Genomic DNA, 26,024 nt, shown 5'->3' with positions numbered 1-26,024 from the left:
ACAGTGACCCCAAACACACCTCCAGGCTGTGTAAGGACTATTTGAGCAAGAAGGAGAGTGATGGAGTTCTGCACCAGATGGCCTGGCCTCCACAGTCACCTGCCCTAAACCGAATTGAGGTGGTTTGGGATGAGATGGATTGCAGAGTGAAGGCAAAAGGGCCAACAAGTGCTCAGCACCTCTGGGAAGTCCTTGAAGACTGTTAGAAAACCATTTCAGGTGGCTGTCTCATGAAGCTCATGGAGAGAAGCCAAGAGAAGACTGCACAAAGAGTATTCAAAGCAAAGGGTGGCTATTTTAAAGAATCTAAAATATAAAACACGTTTTGAGTTTTTCACACTTTTTTTCTTTACTACATAATTCCATATGCTCATTCATAGTTTTGATTCCTTCAGTGAGAATCTACAATGTAAGTAGTCATGAAAATAAAGAAAAAACATGAAATGACAAGGTATGTCCAAACTTTTGACTGTTAGTGTATTTTCTTGTGAGTTCCTTTTACCAGACGCACACATACATACTTGTATGTATGTTTCCTACAGTTATGTTACCTTTACCATGATTATTAAGTCACACAAGAGTAAGTCAAAGTCCTAGGTATAGAGGACAGAAAACATCCTCTAGTGTGATGCTTTTGGGCATCAGTCCAGAGGATACAGTTTTCATACAAAAGGACCGAATATCTTTAAAAAAAAGTTTTAAAACCAGTGTATGAAATTAGTTTGAGAGATTTTAGTCCTACTTTGCCATTTGGAGTTTCCATCATATATTTTACATTTAAAATTGGAATTTTACCCACTGTAGATGTACTGTTATGCAGCCCTCCAAAAAACTAACTGCAAATCGCTGGAAGTGAATGAAAAAAACCAGAAACCAAAGATTTCTTAAGTTTTTCTATTAGCATCATCTTTTTTAATCCATGTCCTATCATATGACATATAAAATGAAATAAAATAAAATAACCAAAAAAATATTCTTCAAATTTCAACATATCTTTGAAAAAGTAGTAATATCAGATCATGGGAGATGCAGTTATCACTCTTCTTAAGTTAGTAATAATTATAAAATTAATGTAATGGAAAGTATTTGACTTGCAAAACATTTCTTGTCACAGCATAGGACACATTCAGGTTGCAGCTTAATGAAGATGTTTCAAAGAGTTAACTGACAAATACATTCAGCACTAATATTTCATATAATATATCTGTTTGTGAGTTAGCAGCACACTTCAGTATGTGGGTTGTACCCCCCAAAAACTTCTCATATATAGGAAATAAATGTTTTTACTGTATAGGAAAAAATCTATGAAGAAAGTTTTGACATCTTTCTTTTCATTGTCCGTTCCTATCCATTCTGAAGTTTGCTATTTTGATAGTTGATTCAACAAAAAAGATCCTCTTACTCTCTTGATGCGACCCTTGACTTCTTAGCAGTTACTGAATTTTGTAATGACAACCTAACTGTTTTCACAAGGGACATAAATATTCTTAGGGTCATAAAACTCTGCTCAGACAACATTAACACATTTATTTTGTTTCAAAATAAAGTAATTGATTAATTGTTATTATCACACAGTGTTGCTCACAAAAAACAATAAATAATCACTATAAAACTATCCAAGAATCAATGACAGAAAATGTTCGTTCAGTACTTGAATCGTAAACTTGTGGTCTATGGATTTTAGTCAAAACTCACAAAAGTCCCAGAGTGAATTGGAACATTTTGTGTTTCTGAATTTAATTGTGTAAGAATAATCTTCAGCCTTTTTTTGCATTAAAAGTGACTTCTCACCTAAATAGGGTTCAAAAGTTCACAAATCACCAAACAAGATTTAGAAAGTGCATATATGAATATTTTAATAGTTCAATGCAATTCAATTTTATTCATATAGCGCCAAATCACAACAACAGTTGCCTCAAGGCACTTTATATTGTAAAGTATTTGTGCCCATTATTGTACAAGTAAGTGTATTCACAGTGTACATTTAAGCTTCCCTGTGTTTCATTCACATGTTTCCCCAGCCCGTCGTGTCTCTCTCTCGTGCTCCCTCTTTGTTTTATTCTTATGACTTTGCTTGTTTTTATTCTGACTGTGCAGCATGAATTTATTTTCCTGAAAAAAACATAAACAAATGCCACAGCCATGAAGCCTGTTAGTCAATAAAGTAGCCACATGTGATCGTGCTTTGCAAAAAAGGTACTCGCACTCATCTATCCATACCATGCATGCCTATGATTACTTAACCCACCAGAGATTTGCTTGAGTACATGCAAGCTGTGACCTATGGGGTTCAGCTGGACATGAGCAATAACTAAATAACAATTAAACCATGCCATGGCATTCTTAAAGATGTGGGCCTGGGCACAATTAAGTGGGATTTGGGCATGGAATTTACAGTGTGTTTGCTACCTGTGCCCAAGCAGAGATCCTCTATGCTTCCTCAACAACATGTCCTTCTGTAAACATTTTTTAAGTAATTTACAAATCTGTTGAAAAAAAACTGTCTCAAATTCTCCAATTAAAATACAGATAAAATTACACATTTTCAAAAGCCTGATGTGTGCATATAAGAGAGGCTGTGTATAAGGCTTTAAAAATCTGTCACAAACCTGAATTTGTGTCTGACCTTATTGCATATCTATCTGTAGACGTTTCCTTTTCAGGGGCGCAAAATTATGGGAAGATACTGTATAGAAACATGATTTACTAAGGTCTGTGGGAAGGAATTTAATGCATATTAGGCTGAATTTAGAGCCAAAAATATGTGCCTTATTTTTTCAGTGTAGATGCAAGAGTTGCTGCTAGCAGGGCTCAGTTATTTGGAATTAGAGGGGGATGTTACCAATACAAGCAAGCATTTTCTTTTACTGGGAGCCAAGTTACTTGTGTCATTTTTTTTCCAGGTGTGTCCACACAAAGCAACATTTTTTGTTTGTTGTATGTCTATCTGATGTAGGATCATTTAACAAACCAAACTGAAATGTCTGTCAATATGTAGCACTCCACTCTCTTAGCTATCTAAACTAAGTTAGGCTGTTGTTGGAGCCATTCATTCATTTTGATCATTTTTGAAATGTAATAAAAACTTCTTGCTGCTTTCAGGTACTATCCTTGGGTTCCAAACACCTGATCAGATATAATTAAAGGTCTGTAAACAAACAAAAATAATTATTGAGGCAGTTCAAATAAATAATTACTAAAGTTCATTAGTTTTTGTTTAATAAAATAGGAATATTTACAGCATAGCAGTAAAAAGGCATAGACATAGACACACAGTTTCACTGAATATTAAAAAACAATCAAAATCATTTTTTTGCTAAATTTTGTATAAACTGAATTGAATAGTTAAGGTAAGGCAAATATGTTGTGTAAAACCCACGAAATAGAATAATTCTCACTTCTGTTTCAGTCCAGGTGAATGGTGTTTCAAACATTTTGTGATAAAAATGTTCAGAAAATATGCACCAATGTAAGGAAAAGCGATTACTGTTTTTATCTTTAAAAAAGCACACTCAGTTCACAAGATTTTAGTCAGATGTGTGAAGCTTTTTCAAAATCCTATAGAGCTTTTGTTTAATTTCTTTCGTTCTAAGACAGTACACAAAAGGATTTACAAGACATGGACCGAGGACTGCACCAATTATTAAACCTTGGCGTTCCTCAAGAGTTAATACCACGCCAAACCTGGTGAAGATAATGCGAACAAACGCAGGACAGTAATGAACAATTACACAAATTAAGTGACTCACAAGAGTGCTCCCCATTTTCTTTTTTTCATTATTTGAAGATAATTTTACAAAAAGTAAGATTCCACAATATGAAAGACAAATGAAAACAAAAGTGAAAAAGAAAATAAAAAATGCTATAGTGGCAACTTCATTGAAATATTTCTCTGGGTTAACACAGGTTGTTCCTATTACAGCAGCAAATTCGCAGAAGCTGTACTTCAACTTGGAGCTGCAGTGTGGGAGGGGAACAACTGTTGCAGGCATATAACACACAAAACACCAGGCAATGAACCACAATACAAATGTAAGAACAAGAACACGTGTGTTTGTTAAATAACTGTGATACTGGAAAGGATAAATTATTGCAATGAATCTATCCAAAGCCATAACTGCTAAAACAAATGACTCCATCGATGTTCCCAAAGTGAAAGCACACATTTGAATTAAACACTCCACATAGGATATAGTATTAACACCTGCAAGTAGAACCCCAATCATTGTTGGACTGGAACTGGAAGTGTACACTATATCAACAACAGCAAGGTTGCATATCAGAAGATACATTGGTTTATGTAATCTCTTGTCAGAAATAATAAACATGATATTTGCCATATTGGCAAGAACAGCAAGAAGATATGTTATTAGTATAGCCACACCAACAGCAATAGGTCTACTGAGTGTGTCAAAACCACCTATAATAAAGTGTGTTACATTGATTGAAGTATTCTGTAAAGACATATTCAGTTTGGAAATTAATGAAGAAGAAGGGGAAAAAAGCAAAGCAAATATGGATAAAGTACGTGGTAAATCTTCTTTATCAGATTTTACAAACACCTCTGGGCTCAGTCAGACACCTTTGTTTTTACTGGGCAGTATTTAAACTTCTCATTTTAAGGCTTGTAGGAACAGTAAGTTTTGATTGGATAGCTTCCTCTTCCAATCAAATTAGGCATAAGAATGTGAAATGTCCACATTGCATCAGATATTGCGACAAAAACAAAAAAACAAACAAAAAAAAGATGTCATCCCCTCAATGGAAGGATAAGCTGGATTGGAAGTAAATACTCACTTGCTTACAATAACCTGCATTTATTTGTTTTCAGCTGACTTTGCCACACCATTTGGATCAATTAACAAAACAAAAGAACAAAACTTAAAGAAAGCTCGCTCCATGTTAAATTTGTCCCACTAAATCTATTTAATGCTTGTCCTGATGAAGGGGCTAATATTAGCAGGTAGCTCGGGAATTTCATTCCATTTTCTGGGGAAGAAAAAATGTTACACAACTTTTAAGTAGCTTTTATAATGAAACTTGGGTCTATGAAGACCCTTGATGGTGTACTACAGTAGCTATATCTTTTTGCCAGTAAACACTGTTACAGTGTAGCTATGTGCTGGAAATGTTACAGACGCAGAAGTTGGAGAGCCAACTTTATGAAGGAAAGTAATTTGTGTCACATTGACATGGCTATCAAAAAATGTACTGAGGGCTACTGTGCCTGTGTCCCAATTCAGTGTTACCATTGGTAGGCCGGATCATTTGAAAGCAGCAAGAACATAAAGGCCAAAAGTGAATGGCTGTTAAATGGAACCTGACCTCTATTATTGTCAGTGGTAAGACATTATAAAACACATTGAAGGAATACACAACAGTCAGAGTTTTGTTCAGAGAACTACGTGCGCACGGGTGAGTGATCGGGCGATACTCACCCCGAGGCTTTGCAGTCAGCTTTATTTATACTCAAGCATGTTTGCGTCACAGACACATGTAGGAAGAGATAACATACCACTCCTTACAAAGCATAAAACATATACGCTCAACTGTCAGTAAGGAACTGGTCAAGCCTTATCTTAAGGGAAACAGAAGCCAGTTGGTTCCTGTTCCCAACGGCAGACTCAGCAAACTCAGCAAAGGTGAGGTTTCCTGTGGCAACCTCCTTATGCCAGTCATTTTCTTAGAAGTCAGCAAGGCTCACGTGCATGTGTAGTGACAAGATACATGTAGTATAAAATATATGAACATCATTGTACATTCGCAAACCTATTTAGGAAAGCATGTTATTTAATAAAACATTAAACAAAATCTCTTAACATTCCCTGCTGTTGTTCAAATATTTTTACATACTTCAACTTCTAGTCACTTGTGTATACATTTTCAACCAGAGTATCATTTAGTAAAATTGATATGATCAACATTTAGGTTTGTTTCCACTTTGTTGACAATAATTAAAAATTGTCTTCTTCTTCAAAGTCTGTGTTTCGGTCCTGATGTGTAAGCAACATCATCGCCTCTTGGTGAAACGTAACATGTGGTGTGATGGCAGTTGCTATGAGTCTGCTGATTAATGCTCTAATGCAGGGAATACAACAACATCCACATAGAGTGAGTATTGCTGCAAACACAGCCATGGACACTAGAATTGATGACACCAGAGTACGGTACTTCCCGAACATATCCATCCAGCTGTCCCACATCGAAGTGTCGACTCCCGAATGTTCTTTCATTTTTCATTTAGGGTCTTTAAACCCTCCAGGGCTCTGGTGAGGCTTCCATCCGCCGCTGTATTGTTGGGTATGAATGTGCAGCATTGTTCTCCAAACATTGAACATACCCCATTCTTTTCACTCAGGAGCATGTCCAGTGCGACCCTATTCTGGAACGACATTAGGGATGTGGCTCTCAGTTGCTCAGCTACCGCGTGAGTCCGGACATGGTCAGATTGCCTAATCGCTGCACGTTATAGTGAACATAGTTTATTCTGTCCACGCTTTTTGTTGATAGTGCACCACCAGCATACTGATGACTCGAAACCAGCAGCCACCTGGTCCACTAGTTTGTATTCATCTGGTACTCCTCTGGGGACCCCTATGGCGCGCTATATACGTTGGATCGGGCTCAGGTTGCGCTGGGGCTGGAGCCGATCTTTTCTTCCGCTTGCAAACCATTGTCGTTCAGCATTCATGGTGATGTCAATCACTGAAAGCTTTATAACCTGAACTGGTAGTAGGAGAGATATCAGGCCACACATTCCGGTCTTATTCCTGGGCAGTCGATCGTAGATTTGTGGATCTCCACACCACCACCAGATGTCAGCTCTGCTCACTGGGTTGAATAGGGGTCCACGCCTGTGAGAGTCAGGCAGCTTGAGTCGCTCAGCGTGCCTGGCGCGCTCACCTGGTCCGTCATGTTGATACAGGTGTGATTGGTCGCTGTAACGCCTCGCAAATATAGGTTTTCTCTTCTCCGGTCCTGTTAAAGGAAAGATCTTATCCCACTTCGTGCAGTTGATGTCTTCTATGTTAGTGGAGTTCATGACCTCTACCAGGCATTGTTCTTCAATCGGCGAGGTACTACTCTTAGTGTTGGTCGTGGCCCCAGGCAGACCATACAGTCATCGTTAGCATCTCGAGCTGCCTGTTCTGCCAGCAATAGCCAGTTATTGGAATGTCCTGAAATGCCTGTGGTAATTCTAAACCAGTCGTCGGCTTCCAGTTCTGGTCCGCTATGACTACTGTGGTCATAGATGTTGAGAGTGGCCCTTTGGTCAAGGCGGGGCCGCTGCTTGTGACGGTGGTCGACATGCTTGCTTTCTTCATTCCTGGTGAGGTTGTTACATATAGATAAGAAATGGTGGGGGTCTTTTCCACTCTTATATATGAACAAGGTTAGGTGGTAGCAGCTAGAGCTGCCCGCCAATGTTCCAGTGTGTGATGATGACGCCTGTGGAACCACATAGGTCCTCTTCTGTGATTTAGGTGGGTTTTCCAGTAGTGGGTGGCTTGTTGTGTGGAAGTTGACCACCAGATGCGTGTTTGTCTTAGTCAGATTCAGCTGTTTAGACAAATTTCTAGCAGATCCTTGTGTTGGCGTTGGTGTCCAGTCGCTTCCAGTATAGGTGAAGACTGTGTCCCAGCCTGGGTTGGTGGCATCTGAGCTTGACAGGTACCAGTCATATCCAGGCCACTGGCTCCCTAAGTATCCTCCGATATGGAATGAGTTCAGGGAATCCATACTGTTGACGAGAAGCTAGTTTGGTTGTAACACAGGTACAGGTCTGCTGTGGTTTTGACCTGTGTTGCGGCCGTTTCGTTACAGGGGTTGAATCCATTCACCTGGCTCTTGATGGCCACCAACCACAAGAGTGTACATAGTACTGTGATGACAAGTGTCATTGCAGCACTTTTGGTGTCTTTAGATCTTCTTTGTTTTGTGAGTGAGTTTCTTCTCGACCCCTTGTCACTCCCAGGGCCCCTGGTGAGTAGACCTCAGCCAGAGGAGTGGGATCCCAAGTGTTGCCACTGATCACCCTACTCCCACCGAGCGAACACCGGAGGTTAGGGAGGACTGGAATCTAGGCTGTTGCTCACTTTAGGCTGACGCCGATGAATCCTGGAGTAGTTCGACCTTCTTCGTGTGGCTTTGGTGGATCCAGGAGGGCGTTCAGCAATTTTGCAGGCTGTTGGTGTGGCCAGGAGGACTTGGTAGGGTCCTTCCCACCTCGGGAGGACCAGTTTTTCCTCTGGAGCACTTTTATCAGGATCCAATCCCCTGGTTTCAACCTGGAAGAGACTGAAGAGATATCATTCGGCAGTTTATTGTTCAAAACAATATCCTTGTTTTCCAACAGTTTTGTCATCCATTCTGCCAGCGTTGTTTCTCTTATGGCTTTATCTATCGGTTCACTTGTAATGGGTAGAGGAAAGGGTCGCCCATGTACTATTTCGAAGGGTGTTAATTTCTGTGATCCTTGTGTTAGTCTCATCCACGTTTTGACCAGACCTACACATTCAGGCCATGGGCGACCAGTTTCCTCCATGCATTTCCTTAACCTTTGTTTTATAGTGCCATTGGTTCTTTCTACCAGCCCTGCACTCTGTGGGTGGTATGAGCAGTGATGTTTTATGCTGAAACCTAGCGCTTGGAGACTTTTGATATTACTTCATTTACAAAGTGTGTGCCATTGTCAGATCTTATTAGATTTGGTATTCCATATGTTGGGATAAAATGATTACACAAACATTTTGCCACCGAGATTGCATCATTTTTCTTCACTGGGTAGATCTCTGGCCACTTTGAGAATACGTCTATGATTACTAGTGCATATTCTACTTGTTGGTGTTTATGTAATTGGATAAAATCCATGTGTATCGTATGAAAAGGATGTGGCGGTGTTGGGAAATGGCCTCTCTTTGGCCTTAAATTTCCCTGTGCATTATGTTTTTGGCATATCATGCATGTTCTTATATATGCTTTAGCTGCGGCTTCAAAATTTTTTGAGTAGAATTGTTTAGAAAGAATATCTACCATCCCTGCTGTTGACAAATGACAATACCCATGTGTCACTAATGCTGCTGTTTTATGTAGGGATTTAGGTAGAATAGGTTTCCCATTACACGTCATGATATCATCTTTCAGAATTGCGCCATCTTTTAACCACGAGGATTTTTCATTTTGTGGTGCCGCCTTTTGTTCGCTTTATAAGGACTTCTATTGGTATCAGGGAGCACGAGGTTAATGTAAGAACATTTGTTTTTGCTGTGCAGCTTCTTTTGCTGCTTTATCTGCAAAGTTATTTCCTTTAGTGATGTAAGAGTCATCTTTTGATGTGCAGCACATTTGCACAGTGCTAATTTTCTGGGTAATGTGATTACTTCTAGTAATTTTTTCAGATGACTGCCATGTTGTACTGGTGCCCTGTGGAGGTGATCATACCCCTATTTTGCCATATTTTTGCGAAATGGTGTACTGCTGAAAAACATACTAACTGTCCGTGTGTCTCTCTGTCTGTCTGCGTCCTTGACACAGTCAGCTCCTTTTATGGGCATGTAGTTCCTGTTTCTCCAGACTAACCAAACTCTTTGTTGAACTTTCCATATAGCGACAATAAGTGTCCAACATTTGAGAGTTGTCTCACATGTGTCAGGTAAGACAAATTGGCTTAGATTTAAAATTGAAGTCACTGCATGGGGGCACTTTGATGATTAAAGTGTGTCCTAAAACAATGTCAGCTGACCTTTTACTGCCTCTGCTGCAGCTACACCGCCCTGCACACAACAGAGTCTAATTTGCAGAAGTAAAATGCAAGCAGACGTTATTTTTCTCCAAATGCCTGTGTTAAAACAGCTTTCATGTAACCTGCACTTCCATCTACATGCAAGTAGAAAGGCTATTTCAAGTTACTGAATGCTTCTTCTTCCTTTTTTTTTCTCTGTAGATACAGCACTACATATTTTCTTAAGGCATTTTGGACAATTTCTATTTCGTTTTAAAATGATTCATATATCTCATACATGTTACATATGTCAAACTTCTAAGTTGGGAATAACTTTGCATTGCTTACAGCTCGTAGCTCACAGCTCTAAAGCTAGGCATCAGTAAATCATGTGCCTAATCATTTCGTGTCACTGTGATCCTCAAGTATGATCACAGATTTGTTTTTCAAACCAACAAAACAAACAAACAAAAACAAGTTGCTGATGGCATGAAGGCCTTACACACGAGTTGGGACACAAAAGAAAAAGAACTGCTGTCAGAAACAAAGCAGAAGTGTGAGAGAAAAACTGAGATCACAGACTGCTGCATGTGTGCGCTTTTAATATCATGCAGCTTCTGCTCTGAAAACAAAAAATTAATACAAAATAAAAAGTGTGTATCTTGCTCATTAGCTTGGTAGTATAGGTTTGCTCTTCATCTTAACAAAATCTCATCTAGGATGACAGGTTTACAAGCGGGTCAAGTGTCTCTATGCACTTAATTAGTTTACATATTTTCTTTATTTTCTTCATCTCATATGTCATTATACTGAATTTGAGCAAACCTTAAGCTTGATACAGATTACTTTTAACAATTATCCACCTCACATCACAACTGACTGAGGTGCCTCTTCATATTTAATATTATTTCATTATTAATGTTATTATCTTTTTATATAACAGCAATAGTATATTACAATATTTTATTTGTGTCCACCAAGGGCTGAGGGTGAGCTGCAGTCTCACCCTTTCCCAAGCTGGAGACATTTTCCTTTTCACACACTTTCTTTGGCTGAACAATGACACAACCTTAATATACCTTATGCATCTCTCTATTTCATTTAATATGTGTTTGTGTGAGTTATCTGGTTTCATGCATTCTATCCATTCTAGGCACGGTCGTCCTGCCAACTATATTTCATTATTAATACCAGTTTACCGGTTGTTATCCTTCTATTATCAATTTGAATACATTAAATAAGCTCTAATTTAATTTAACCTTTTGTTTATTCCACTTCATTCCTCTTTCCATGCTTTAAAAACATTACACCTTGTTTTGCTTTTATTTATTAATACTGCCAGCACACACTGTGAGACGTTCTGGTACTAGAGTCAGAGGAGGTTATTAAGTCAGCCTTCTACCCTGAACTAAATTCAGGGCGGACTTAATTTTATGCGTTGATGCGCAACCTTTCTCTTCCTCACCATTCAGTACTCACAGGAAAACACTAGGAGTAGTGCAGGAGCCTAGAGTTCCTATTCAATGAAGCACTTACTCCTCAACAAACATTCAGCGCGCTTTAAAAAACAAAAATCCTATTTTTATTTGACACTCTCGTTATTTCCACTCCAGAGTGAAATAAACCACTAGCTACCAACCTTTACTTTTGTTGCGGAATGGGCCCACACAGGGCGAATTATCCCGTCTTACACAGGCGAGCGTTTACGTGCGGGTCCACACAGGGCCCGGTCCACACAGGACGTTTTACAATAGGACACGTCTGTCCTTTTGGTCCACACAGGACCCTTCTACTTTGAGCAGTGTCAGCCTAAAAATCGATTATTCTACGCAAAGTGTTTCTGGCTGCTTTATATTCACCTTCAATGTTGCGCTGTGTTCTTTTTCCCGGCGTCACCGAGTCCTGTCGTCGTGGACCTGTATAAGACACTGGCCAATAGGCGAATTTACGACTCTGGGCTTTTCCTTGCTTCGCTAGAAGCGGTGGTTTACAGTGCAGGTAGTCACGACGTCAGGATCCGCGGCTCCGTCTGTGAATAGTTAGATGATATAATAATATCAATCAATGGATCCGGCTCGAAGGACCAATTAAATGTCAGTGGTAAGACATTATAAAACACATTGAAGGAATACACAACAGTCAGAGTTTTGTTCAGAGAACTACGTGCGCACGGGTGAGTGATCGGGCGATACTCACCCCGAGGCTTTGCAGTCAGCTTTATTTATACTCAAGCATGTTTGCGTCCACAGACACATGTAGGAAGAGATAACATACCACTCTTACAAAGCATAAAACATATACGTTCAACTGTCAGTAAGGAACTGGTCAAGCCTATCTTAAGGGAAACAGAAGCCAGTTGGTTCCTGTTCCCAACGGCAGACTCAGCAAACTCAGCAAAGGTGAGGTTTCCTGTGGCAACCTCCTTATGCCAGTCATTTTCTTTTTTTTTTTTTTTTTTTTTTTTTTTAAACCTGTCCCGTTTGGTTCTTTTGCCATCAGAATTATTGTCTAAAAAGGCGAAGAAAGATGCCCAACGGATTTACTTTACCAAATGGACCATCCCAGCCTTGCCGTAATGGTCCATTTGATTCACCTTTATTGTTTATTTTATTTTCACTTGCTGAATACGGGACAGACTTGACTGGTGGAAAGAAAGGGAGAAAGAAAGAGGAAAGAAAAACAGCTGAGAAGAGGGACGGGGAGAAGGGCAAAAACCAACAGAATAAGCAGACAAAAATACATATATCGATCACCTGGGTCACCTGTTGAGAAAGAAAAAAAAAAAAGAAAGCAAGCAGAAGAAAACGAGAGTAATAAACAACATCACAATGATATATGGAATATGACAGTAAATACTAAATATTAAACATTATTGTGCAGCACGTGAGATCGACAGCACACAGTGTGCTTTGAGGTAGGAGCCAAAAGGGTGTAGTTTGTGTGTGTGATCACCCGTGTGTGCACCTGTGAGCATGAACGCGCTTGTTTTAAAAGGTTCCTTCATGTAATGATCTGCTAGAGGGTGTGGGGGCCACTGCCCCGTCCTCCACGGCATGAAGCAGGTATGGAGGAGATCAAAACTCCAGACATCCAGAGGCCCCCAGAACACAAGAGACCAAGGAAGACCAACAGAGGGCAGCCGCGCCACTATCCCAGAAAGAGCTGAGGAGAGTCCCAGATGAGGGGTCACTCAGCAGCCGCGGAGCAGAAGCCGTGGGGGTTGCAGTGACGTGCCCGTGAGCTCCGCCGGCAGCCAGCTGTGCCTGAGTGACCGAGCCCCGGCCGAGAGGCTGAGGGCACCCCATCCCCGAAGTGGCCCGAGCGAGCCCCAGGCTCCAGGCCCCGATAAGCAGCCGCCAAGGAGTGAGCCGGTGGGTACCTGGGCGCCCACCCCCGGACACAAAGAACCACCAACGCACCGATGTCTGAGGGCGTCTGCCACCGGCAGGGGAAGTGGTGGGGAGATGGGCCTCAAACCTTGGAGGGCCTGAGATGTCCCCAGAGAGGTGGCGCCTGATACCCAACCTGACATATAGACACAGACAAACAGGCACACACAGATACAAACATCTATTCCCACCCTCATGCTCTCATATACAATTACTCAACACTCACCCAACGTGGAGACGGACATAAAGAGACGCTGTACACACAATCACACTCCCAAAGCGTACTCTAAGCCCCCGGGTCTAGGTACCCTTGCCCCTGGAGGGGAAACTGCGCCCAGACCCAGGTGATGTTACCCTTTTCCCTGCGGTGGGGAGAAGCAGACTGCCCCGACTCCGCAGCAGCAGGAGGCCCCACATTCCAGACCCCAGTCGGACGGCCAACTCCTCCTCCTAGCCCCCCGCTCCAGCAGGTCAGCAGAGAACGGGGGTGTAGGGAAGACTCCAAACCTCCCTCCACCCGCTCATATGTAGTGTTGATGTATGTGTGTTCTAAGGTGCATTTAAACCCAGGAGGGCATGGAGCCACCTGCCAGAGCAGCAGGTAAGCGTATAGCCCCTCCTGCTAGCCCTCAATGTCTACGTGTATTTAAAATTGAGAGGTGGGCAACGACGCCAGGGGTGAGGTGTACACCCTGATGGTAATTTGGAATCCGTGTAGCGTGCCCACCCCAAGATCCTATATGTATGAGTAATGAGAGTGTGAGTAATGTGAATGTCTAAGTTGTGGGATAAAATTGAGGCAGAGGCAGCCAGAAGGGGACAGAGGGGGGGATGTCTCCTCTGCACCCTGGTGACACACCCCTACTCCAAGGCCCTGCATGTGTGGGTGATTGTGGTGGAGCGGGAAGAGGGAGGCAGCTGGAGATGGGGAGGGAAGGAAGGAGGGGCAGTGACCTCCCTGGGGCCAGCTCCCCGCTGACCCCAGTAGGCACCCCATACTCTGCAACCCGCCAGGGAAAGGGGCCCAGGCCCATCCGGACCGGGGCCCAGTGCAGCAACGCCGCCCAGCCCCACAGAGCCCGGGACAGTCCACCCGACCCCACCACAGAGAAAACTGCACCCACCCCATCATCCACTCATCTTCCAGACTACACAAGACAATAGACGCCCAGGCTGAGATCTTCCTCCACCTCTCCTGTAGAGCTCCCCTCCTGCAGAGAGAGTTCCTGAAGAGAGGAAATCTCCTGCAGGATTTGACAACCTCCCCACCAGTTGAAGAGCCCCCAGGTGGTTCGATGCACAGGCGGCACCCCGCGCCAGGACTGGGCCCCATACACCCACCCGCCCACAACCCCGGCAACACACCAACCAGGACCCAAGCCCCTGAGGCTTGGCCAGGGCCCCAGCCCAGAGACGGAGTGCCCCAGAACCTCACGCCCATCCCGGACCCACCCAGGGGCAGCCAGGCTACCAGGTCAGTAACCCACGTCCGTCAGCACAGACCCTCCCTAGTCCTGCTGCACGCAGCCACGAGGAAACCGTCACCTAAGAGCCAACAGAGCCCCTAATTGGCCATGACCGTTACCCCGAGTTGAGCCCCCAAGGAAGATGCTCCCGGGAACCCCTGATGCCCTAAGCCTGTCCCTACCCCCACACCAATCACAACAGTGAAGGTGGGACCAAACTAAGACCCCCACCCCACTAGGTGATGGAGCTGATCAAAGGAGCCCAGAGCAATTGATCTGATGTGGTGGCAGAGGCTGTATCAAAACTAATGTAATCTAATAAATAATTTCTATATTGGTTAGAATTAAGATTATTTTTATTTTTCCAGTTCATGAGGACTGTTTTCTTGGCTATGCATAGGGCAGTGAAAACCATATGGGCTATATTCCTTTCCGGAGTGACATTATCTAAGCTGCCCAACAAACATACTAAAGGGAAGTTGGAATGTTACATTTCAGACACTTTGATAAGTCTTCACATATCTCGCGCCAAAACTTCTGAACTGGTGGACAGAACCAAAGAGCGTGGATATAATTGTCCGGTGAATTGGTTTGGCAGTGTGAGCAGTTGTTGGTAGACGTAAAGCCCATCTTGAACATCCGATGGCCTGTATAGTGCACTCTATGTAGTATTTTGTATTGAATTAATTGAAGACTGGGATTTCTAATTAGATGAAAGGTTTTAAGCAAATCTGAGACCAGAAGTTTTGGTCAAAGTTAACTGATAAATCCGCTTCCCATTTTGCAATAGGAAGTGATATTGATTCATCTGTTTTAGAAAGCATTCTGTATATTTTGGATAGTAATTTGGGGTTTTAAGAGTAAGAAATTGAACCACACTTGGTGGCGTTTGTAGTTCAACTTGACCCGGTTTAAATCTCTTTTTATTATGGATTTAATTTGTTGATATTCTAAAATCTTTTCTTGTTGATCCCATATTGTGTAACTAGTCTGTCAAATGAAATAAATTCTGTTCCTTCTAGTATATGTTCTAAGTATTTGATTCCTTTACTACTCCAATCTGAAAAGTTTATCATATTATTGTTTTGTAATATGTCAGGGGTTGTTCCAGATAGGTGTACGTTTGCATGGGATTAATGAAGACTCTGTCAACTTCAGAAACTCCCACCACGCTGTCAGAGAAGAGCTGATGTTGATGCTTTTGAAGCATTCATGTCGTTGGATGTTTGAGCTGATAAATGGTAGATCTGAAATCTCTAGATTATTGCAAAGTGCTTGTTCTACATCTAGCCAAGGTTCATCTAAGAGGGTATGTTTTTGCCATCCTGAGATAAACTGAAGCCTGTTGGCTAAGAAGTAATGCTGAAAGTTAGGTAGTTCTAATCCTCCTTTATCCTTGGTCTTTTGTAGTGTTTTTAAGCTTATACGTGGGGCTTATTTTTCCAAAGGAATTTGGACATATATGAATCTAGAGATCTGAACCAATCTTATGGGCGGTTTAGTTGGGATCATTGAGAATAAATAATTTATTTTTGGTAATACCATCATTTTTATGCGGCAACCCTTCCCATGAGTGATATGGGTAGACATTTCCACCTAGCCAGATCACCTTCTACCTTCTTTAAAAGTGGGATATGGTTTAATTTAGTTAGATCTGCAAGCTTGGGAGATACATTAATACCTAAATATTTTATATTTCCGATTGCAGTGGAGTAGAAGAGGAATTATGGAAGGAGCAATTAATCGGAAGGACTGTAGATTTTGACCAGTTAATTGAGTAATCTGATATTCTTGCAAAAGAGTTTATCAGTTCAATCACCCCAGAGATATTGGTTTGTGAATTTTGGAGAAAGAGTAACACATCATCCGCATAAAGGCTGATTTTATGTTCTACATTCTTGCATTTTATGCCCTTAATTACTGAATTCTGTCTAATTGCTGCTGCTAGTGGTTCGATAAAAATTGCAAACAGTGAAGGGGAGAGTGGGCATCCCTGCCTGGTGCCCCTCAGGAGACAGAAGCTGGAGGATGTCTGGTCATTTGTTCTCACACAAGCTGTTGGGGAATTATATAATATTTTTAACCAGTATCGAGAGGAGAAATATTTTATTGCTATTATTTGCTGCTATTTTTATAATCATCATTAACATTTCAGTATTAATAGTGATGTTGCATTTAGATGCATTCAGATGTTCAAATATATGGTTATAGCCTTTATTACAGGTCCAAAGAAGAACCATTGTAAATGGTTAAGGTGAATCTATAATTTAAATGTTATTAATGCTTTTATGATCTCTGTGTAGAGGACAGAGACAGGAAAATACACTCTGGGCCAAAATGAGACAGGAAATGCGTCTGCAGAGCATGTTTTGCAGAAGTGAAACCGAAAGCAGAGTGAGTGCAAGCCAAAGAGCAGGGTATTATTATGCATGTATCGTTGATTAACACACACTTAGTTAGAAGGATCACTGATAGGGGAAAATTCAAATTGCTTTGCTTGGGGTGGCTTTTAGACTATATTAGGAGGAGCAAACATATTGGCAGATCTAAGATCATCATTCGAGTGTGACATTTAGCCTAGAAATGACACAGAGTTCAGCTGTGTATGTGCACAGGCCTTATGTCTGGCTAAGATGAGAGGTGTGAGGTTAGCTGGGGTGCAGACAGGTCATGACACGTACTTAGTATACACTGCAGACACATACACACCATGGTAGATCTATTTTGGTAGGGCAGAAATGCAGAAGTGTGCCGACGTGCTTAGAGGAAGTGCACCAGACGAGCGACAGCGAAGAGGGGAAGCACCGACCGAAGACAATGTTCTTTAGAGCTATGTTAAGGTTCATGGAACAGTTTGTGGTTTGGATTGACGTAAGCTGTACTATTGTCTATTTTTGTAAAAGAGGGGGGCTTTGTTATTGTACCCATATAAAACCTTGTCTCATGATTGTATAGTTCAGTTCGACGCTGAAATCTGCACAGCGGTCGGACTCACACATGTGTTTATTAAAATACTGTCTAATTGCACACTGGACTGGATCTGTGGTTATTTATGGATTCTTCTCTCAACATTGAACCCTAACATTTGGGGGCTCGGTCCGGTGAGAGAGGGGAATTATTTTGGTGTAGATAGAGAGATCCAGGGTCTGTGGTGATTGGATGGGCAGATAGGAGTCAGTGGTCTGAAGTGAGAGACAAGCCGGCTTAAAACAAAGGTAAGGCACATACCTGTTGAATTTTCCAAAATGTGCTAGATTGGACATGTCAAATTAAAGTCTACTCACTGAAAATTACTGGTGAATGTCTGTTTTTAATTTTGGTGAAGTTTTGATGAAGTTTACCGGTTGAAGTAATGATAAGGAAGTATAAGTGACAGTACTGAGTAATGAGAATAAAGGAATGAAAAGAGAATTAAAGCAGTTGGACTGCTAAGTGAACTCTTAGAATGATAGGGAATTTGGTCATTGTGTGGGTTCAAGTCCCATTGGTTATGCAACCCTTAAGAACTTTCTCGGAGGTGACGCTCCCTGCTGGATAGAGAAATCTATCCTTCACCTAGCGATGACTAGGGATAGTTTCGGGCAACATTCGAGGAGGACTCGGGAATCTCCAAAACTGTTGAGGGTTGTCCTTAATCTTAATCCTGTTTTGGGTGTAGATTGTTGTTTCAAATTATTCTAAATTACTTTAGGACGAGGAGTCTGGGACCCTTAAGAAGCGCATTTTTCTCCTTGGTAACGCTTGCGCTAAGGCAGGACGCTGACCTTAGACCTACTGGACAGTAGGGATAGTACCGTCGACAGCGGGGGAGAACTTGGGAACCTCCGAAATTGCTAGGAGTTAGAGTCTCCTATTTGCGCTTTTTTGGCTACGATAAATTTGGTTAGGGTATTAGCAATCGGGCCACCGTCAGGGACGGAATACTGGCTAAAATTGGTCGCAAAAAAGTCAGGGACTTTATCGGTCGGACCGTTATGGATAAATTTGTCTAAACTTCATAGGATTTAAGAGGCCTAAAATCTGTGCAGTTGTAATTAAAGACGTCTGTAATATAAAATATGAGATCTATGAGTAAGATCAGTCTCTGTGTCAGTAATGCACAGCCGGATGTGCACTGATGGTGTGTAAATGCAAATGAGCAGCGGTGATGCGCAGAGAGGGTGGTTTCAGTTTCGGAGAGGATTGAGCTTTTTGCTAAATGCCTGTATATAAGAGGTTGGTTTTGCTTATTATGAGAGTGTAAATACAGTTTGAATATATTAGTGTGGATGTATAGTAAATGACTGAATTTTGATAGATGTATATTTCGTGAGCCATAAATGTTGGTGTGTTTTATTTTTCAGTTATGTGTGTGTGTGGAGAAGCGGGGTGTGAGACGATGAGAGGTTTCAGTTTTCTTTTTCTTTTTTCTTTTGACTTGCTCTTTCTGATTATGAAAGGCATGTTTAAAATACTCGTATGAAAGCGTATTTTGTGTGATTTTAACTGTGTGAATGCTGTCAGTATTTGATTTGAGTGACTGGGTGATTTGTCTGAGTAAGTGAAAAGGGGAAGTTTGAGAGAGAAAAGGCAGTGTGTGAGACGATTACTGAATGACTAAAGAGGTTAGAACCTTTAAATGTGTGTATTGAATAAAGGAGTGTGAAATATATTTCTTGTGTGATGAAAAGTGGGATGTGCTAAAGTTTGAAAGTGCTTTTAATTCAAGAAATGCATGAGTGATGGTATGAGAGGTTGAGTGTCTTTTTCTCTCAGTTCAAAAACACATAAGCATATACACTTGGTTAATTGTTTGGATGTGTGAAAGAGCTCGGTTTAAATGTGTGTGAGTGAAATGAAGGTGTATTGTTTTTAGACTAAGATTTAGTAGAATAAAAGAGGGCCTGTAGACTATAAATACAAAGAAAAAAAACAAAGGAGTTAGATTAGTTTGAAGAACAGGAAATATGGCTCTGTGTACCGAGGCTGCTGCAACAGGAAGTATGTGTGTGTGTGTGGGACAGGAAACGCATGCCCATAAAAGGAACTGAGTGTGTACAGAAAGAACACAGAGAGACAGATGAGGCCCATTAAGCAAATGAAGCCTTTAAGAAAAATGAATATAATACTAATTGTATGCTTTAGTGTGTCAATACAGGTGGACTCTCTCAACATTGGAACCTTGAGTTCAGCAGCAGAAAAGTAGATTAAAAGAATTGGGAGAAAATAAGCCAGTCTTTGGCTCGAAATTGTGCGGCTGGATCTCTCACTTTGTCCCTGAAGCGGAGAAGAAGTTAAAAGGACAGTCAATCGCCTGATGAAGACCGACAGAACATCGTGGACTTGAATACAGCAGGCAAACGACAGTGCCACTGATCCATTAGCACTGATGACGACTGACGACCAGCAGCAGCATGTAAGAGTACTGCAACATGTACTGTGAAAATACAGGCTGGGCAGTTGAACAGTGGGATAAAGAATTGTGGAAGAGCACTGGACATTGAGTGATATTTTTCCATGCTGGGACTTAATCTAAAAGAAAGACTGTAAAGAAACAGAGAAGAAGACAACAGCTGAGTTGAGACTGTGTTTGCTGGAGCTTTGAAGCCCGAACAGGACATTGTGCAGAGAGGACCAGTGAGAGATGAAGCTGGACGAGTTTGACTGCGAGAATATAGGATATAATTGGATTGAAAATTGAAACCTGAACTCATGAATTGTTTAGGGATGTCCACCACAGCATAACAAAGAGGTAAACATTAGAAAAGGTGAGAATAATGAAAGAAATAATTGTCATTACCTTAATGAATAGAAAACACACATACAAATTGTTACATGTGAGATTATTTTTGAAATGAATCAGAAGTGAGATAGTTTGAATCTAAAGCTCAGTGGTGAAATGCATAAATTAAATATGAATATATAGGATGCAATGAAGAAACAGCTGACACGTAGTGTACATTAACATGAATACATCGCAAGGCAACGAAGAACTCAATGAATTAATTTAATGAAGAAGCAGTGTACACCCAATTAACATAAAATGCAAGGAAGAACACGCTTACATGCATGGCATAATTGGTGTTTCTGACCAGAGACAGAGAAATGGGTCATTTAGGCACTTGTGGTAATAATGAAAATGTTTTAGTTTGTTATTTTCAGGAGTAAAGCAGACCCGGACCAATTCTCCAGATGCAGGAGTCTGAAGAAATTACAGGTTAACATGAATGGATATGTTAAGGCAAGTTTCTGGTTGAATTGTTTACAGTGTCCAGGAACCTGACAGCAAGCCCTAATTGGTGGCGGAAGATCAGGAGGGCTGTGATTTAAGGTGGGGAAGTAAAATTTGGGTTAGTGATTGGGGGACGGAGAAAACTGACTCTTTAACTGGAGAATGGGAAAGTGTCTGTGAGACTGTGAAGCCATATATGCAAACTAGCACACACAAACATACGCAATGAAGATCGGCTTGCTACTTGTATGAGTGATAGAATGGTGTGAATGCTGAATAAAGTAGTTTAAAAGGGTGACTTAGGAGTGCTTTGCACTGATTGATCACAACAAGTGATTAGTATAGGAAGAAAATGAAAATAATTGAATAATGTGATAAAGTTTAAACATGTATTTCTTTTGCCAAGTTAAATTGTTGAGATATGGCTGAGTATGCAAAAGTTTGAGAGCTCGTGTGGATGTGGACAGAGGAGCTTGCTGTGTGTGTGTGATTGAGGCCTTAAAGGAGGGGTAGATTGTTCAGAGGTGCAAATTTGATTAGGAGGTTTATAAATTAGTGTTGACACATTGTTGTAAGGTGTTAGGCTGAATCTGAGTATGGTAAAGTGCTTAACCGGGGTTATTGTTGTGTACGAAACGGTGTAGCTTTTGGCGAGGTTTTAGTGTGTTGAATGGGTGAAATTTAAGATTGTTTCAGATTTTTGAGGCTGTTGTTTTATTTCCAGAGAGGGTGTTTGATTAAGACATGGATATGTCTGAGAGGGGCCCCAAAAAATTTTTTGTAGTAGTAAGTGCACTCAGGAAAAAACCTGTCAGGTGATTTTGTTTTGTACTTTGATGAGCTAATAATCAGCTCTTTTTTCATTTTTGTTCTAAGCAGGCCTGGAAGACAGTGAACGGACGGCGTTGACAAAATTACCAAGTACGAAAATCAGGTGGGCTTTACAGAATTATAATTGATTACAATCAGAGACTGAGTGGCGGCAAGTCTCTGTCTAAAAATGGATTGATCGCTTCGATCCAGTCAAAAGTATAGAGAACTATTTTCCTAAAAAGGAAAACGAAATAAAACAAATGATTGAGCTCATTTTGCTGATGTGGAGCATTTGATGACGTGCGCAGAAGGCTGCAGTATCAGCAAAAACTATCATGTGTGAATGCATGTGAGTGAATGTGAGTGATGGGACCAAGAGGGGAAATAAATAAAAGGTTGACAAAAAGGACAAGTGGGAGACTTAAATCGGGGGATGCTGATTTTGGGATATTGATGTGTGCTTTGAGAAAATTATTTACTGGGGTTGGATTATGTTATTACATTATAGAATGCTAAATGCTAAAAGGGAAACATTGATGTAACTTAAGTTACCATGAACTGAGGTGACACATGATTAATAACTGTTCTGTGTAAGTTTATTTTGTGTTATAACACAGGTTGGATCATAAGTGGGGAAATTGAGTATGAAATGTGAAGTTCTGGTTAACACACAGGTTTTGTTTCCAGGAAATTCCAAGGATCCAGACTTTGCATGGAGCAACGAGTTTGAGGAGATTTGACATGATGATTAAATTGATTTTGTTCCTTAAACACAGGTTTTCAGGGCTGGAGCAAAACACCGGAGAGGAGAATTGCTGAGCTGTTCTGAGAAATGATATGACTAACCTTTTTTCCTTTTAATTGGTTAAGCTTGGGTGAAGCATGTTGAGTTTTTTGCCACATGAGATGTGTCAAAAAGAGAGGGGTTTAAGATTTAATTTGAAATGGGTTTTAGTATGATTTTATAACTATTGGGGTTGTTTGATAATCTAGATATAGTAAAACTGAGGATTTGTTAAAAGAAAGGATTAAAATGAACTGAATTCTGTTTAGAAGATAAATTGCTGGTGTTAATAAGAAGTTGTACACCAAATTTAGAGGGAAATTGTGGGAATAAAGGATATGCTTTGGGGAAGATAGTGACGATTTTATGAGTAGAAAATGTGGGATTTCTTTTTGATTTTAGGATAAGTTGTAACAGTGACATAATGCTAGAATGTTGTTATAATGTAGGATTTAGAAACAGAGAGTAAATAGATTTATTTTTAGGGTAGAGGAGAGCTTTTTATGAGGATGTTAAAAGTCTCGCTGACTCAAGTGAATAATATTGGAGATTATATATGTAGAAATGATTTTTCATACACATTGCATTTTGTGCCTTTGACGGAGTTGTGGCTCAGAGAGTCGCTCTTGACGGTCACAAACTTTTGGTTAACGTTATGATTAGCCAATCTACTGTGAGAATGACCTGAGTTATTGAAGGATTGCACACGCTTACAGACATATAGAGTTCATCAACACACAGGACAGTATTGATTTGAGGCCTAGGGCCTGAAATTCCTTTAGCTTTTAACTGAATTTGAGCTGGCCCTGTAACAGGTGACAGACAAGAGGAACTGAATAGGAGTTTCACTTACACTAAATTGTGTAAGTGACCAAGTTTTTGTTTAAAACAGAAGCAAAGGGAGAAAGCTTATATAGTTTGGTTAAGTCTGATAAAGTATAAATTAGAAGGAGTCATTACATTAAGAGCAGCAAAATGAAATAAAATGATAGATTCAAACAGGTTATCACCCAGGAAATGGGAGTTCAAAATACAGTTAGAGTTCAGCTTTTAGCTATGATGAAGTTTATCTAGGAGCAATTAACTATGTGTTTACACGTAATGATGAAAGTGGTTGTTTTTTCTTTGATCCTTTAGTAGAATAAGTGTTTAGGATTTTTCTTGTGAAAGGTGACTTTAGAGGAGAGGTAGGCCCTTGCAGCAGTGACAGTTTTGTGCACAGGATGTTGATGATCAGATAAGGAGCAAAGAGGAAGCACATGCAGAGACGTGCTTCCTTCGATTCTCTTAAAGGCAGTGCTTTTAAGAGTTTTACAAATGCTGAGTACGGTTGAATGAGATATAAAAATAAAAGTCAAAAAACCAAATACAAAATTAGGTTCATGTTTTGAGTAATATTAGCTGGAATCAGGTTTGAATAAAGTAGGGAGAAAGTGTTTTCTATCCTTTACAGGAGAAGATTTCCACGAGAGAGGGACCAAGGACGAACCTGACTTTACCCATGGAGTGTTCTTAGGGGAGCTGGCATTTCTAGAGAGGGTCAGAGTAATGTTATAAGTGTGTGGTGACCTCTTGAGGCCACCACCAGAAGAGGGAGTATCGAGAGGAAAATATTTTATTGCTATTATTTGCTGCTATTTTATAATCATCATTAACATTTCAGTATTAATAGTGATGTTGCATTTAGATGCATTCAGATGTTCAAATATATGGTTATAGCCTTTATTACAGGTCCAAAGAAGAACCATTGTAAATGGTTAAGGTGAATCTATAATTTAAATGTTATTAATGCTTTTATGATCTCTGTGTAGAGGACAGAGACAGAAAAATACACTCTGGGCCAAAATGAGACAGGAAATGCGTCTGCAGAGCATGTTTTGCAGAAGTGAAACCGAAAGCAGAGTGAGTGCAAGCCAAAGAGCAGGGTATTATTATGCATGTATCGTTGATTAACACACACTTAGTTAGAAGGATCACTGATAGGGGAAAATTCAAATTGCTTTGCTTGGGGTGGCTTTTAGACTATATTAGGAGGAGCAAACATATTGGCAGATCTAAGATCATCATTCGAGTGTGACATTTAGCCTAGAAATGACACAGAGTTCAGCTGTGTATGTGCACAGGCCTTATGTCTGGCTAAGATGAGAGGTGTGAGGTTAGCTGGGGTGCAGACAGGTCATGACACGTACTTAGTATACACTGCAGACACATACACACCATGGTAGATCTATTTTGGTAGGGCAGAAATGCAGAAGTGTGCCGACGTGCTTAGAGGAAGTGCACCAGACGAGCGACAGCGAAGAGGGGAAGCACCGACCAAGACAATGTTCTTTAGAGCTATGTTAAGGTTCATGGAACAGTTTGTGGTTTGGATTGACGTAAGCTGTACTATTGTCTATTTTTGTAAAAGAGGGGGGCTTTGTTATTGTACCCATATAAAACCTTGTCTCATGATTGTAAGTTCAGTTCGACGCTGAAATCTGCACAGCGGTCGGACTCACACATGTGTTTATTAAAATACTGTCTAATTGCACACTGGACTGGATCTGTGGTTATTTATGGATTCTTCTCTCAACATTGAACCCTAACACCAGTTGATGAAAGAAGATCCAAAACCAAATTTGTGTAAAGTTGCAAATAGAAATTTCCAGTTAACTCTGTCAAACGCTTTTTCTGCATCTAAAGAAAATATTGTAGTTTCAAGGTTTTTACTGTATGAGTAGTCTATCAAATTAAGTAATCTACGTGTATTTGTTGATGAGTGCCTACCTTTTATGAAACCAGTTTGGTCAGGATGAATTAAGAGGGGGGTTATTTTCTCTAATCTCTTTGAGAGAGCTTTGCAGATTATTTTGAGGTCTACATTTATAAGGGATATTGGACGATAGCTTGAGGGATATACAGGGTCTTTGCCTGGTTTTAGTAAGAGATTAATGTTTGCAGAATTCATATTTGATGGAAGTCTGCCATTTTCTTTGATTTCCAACAACGTTCTGTAAAAACTGGTGCTAGAATCGTCCAGAATTCTTTGTAGAATTCTGCAGGAAAGCCGCCTGGACCTGGAGCCTTATTATTGGGCATACTTATCAGGGCTTCCTGGAGTTCACCTGGTGTCAGTGGCGAATCTAGTGCCATTGCTTGAGTGTCTAATAATTTTGGGAGAGTTATGTTGTCTAAAAACTGATCAATTTCCTTTTTAGATGGGTTTATTTGTGGTGAATACAACGTTTTATAGAAATCCCTGAAAATGTTGTTTATTTGTTTCGGTCATATATTGTGTTCCCAGATGAATCTTGAACAGCACATATAGTTGTTTTTTCTTTATTTATTTTTAGCTGGTTTGCTAGAAATTGACCGGATTTATTACTATGTTCATAATTTTGTAAGCGTAGTCTTTGTACTAAGAATTTTGTTTTTTTATCAATTATCTCATTTAATTCTAGTTTTGTTTTATGTGTATTTTGTTCAATGTTTCCTGATCTTGGTGGTACGCGTAGGCTTCTTCTAGGATTTGATGGTTTTCTAATTCCTGAATATTTTTGTTTTCTTCTTTCTTTTATGTGATGAGAAAGAAATTATTTTACCTCTCATCGCAGCTTTCCCTGCTTCCCATAGAACAGAAGCTGATGTTCCGGGAGTG

Source organism: Oreochromis aureus, linkage group 14 (assembly GCF_013358895.1).
Source record: "Oreochromis aureus strain Israel breed Guangdong linkage group 14, ZZ_aureus, whole genome shotgun sequence".
Lineage (NCBI taxonomy): Eukaryota > Metazoa > Chordata > Actinopteri > Cichliformes > Cichlidae > Oreochromis > Oreochromis aureus.
Note: the sequence above shows the minus strand (reverse complement) of the source record.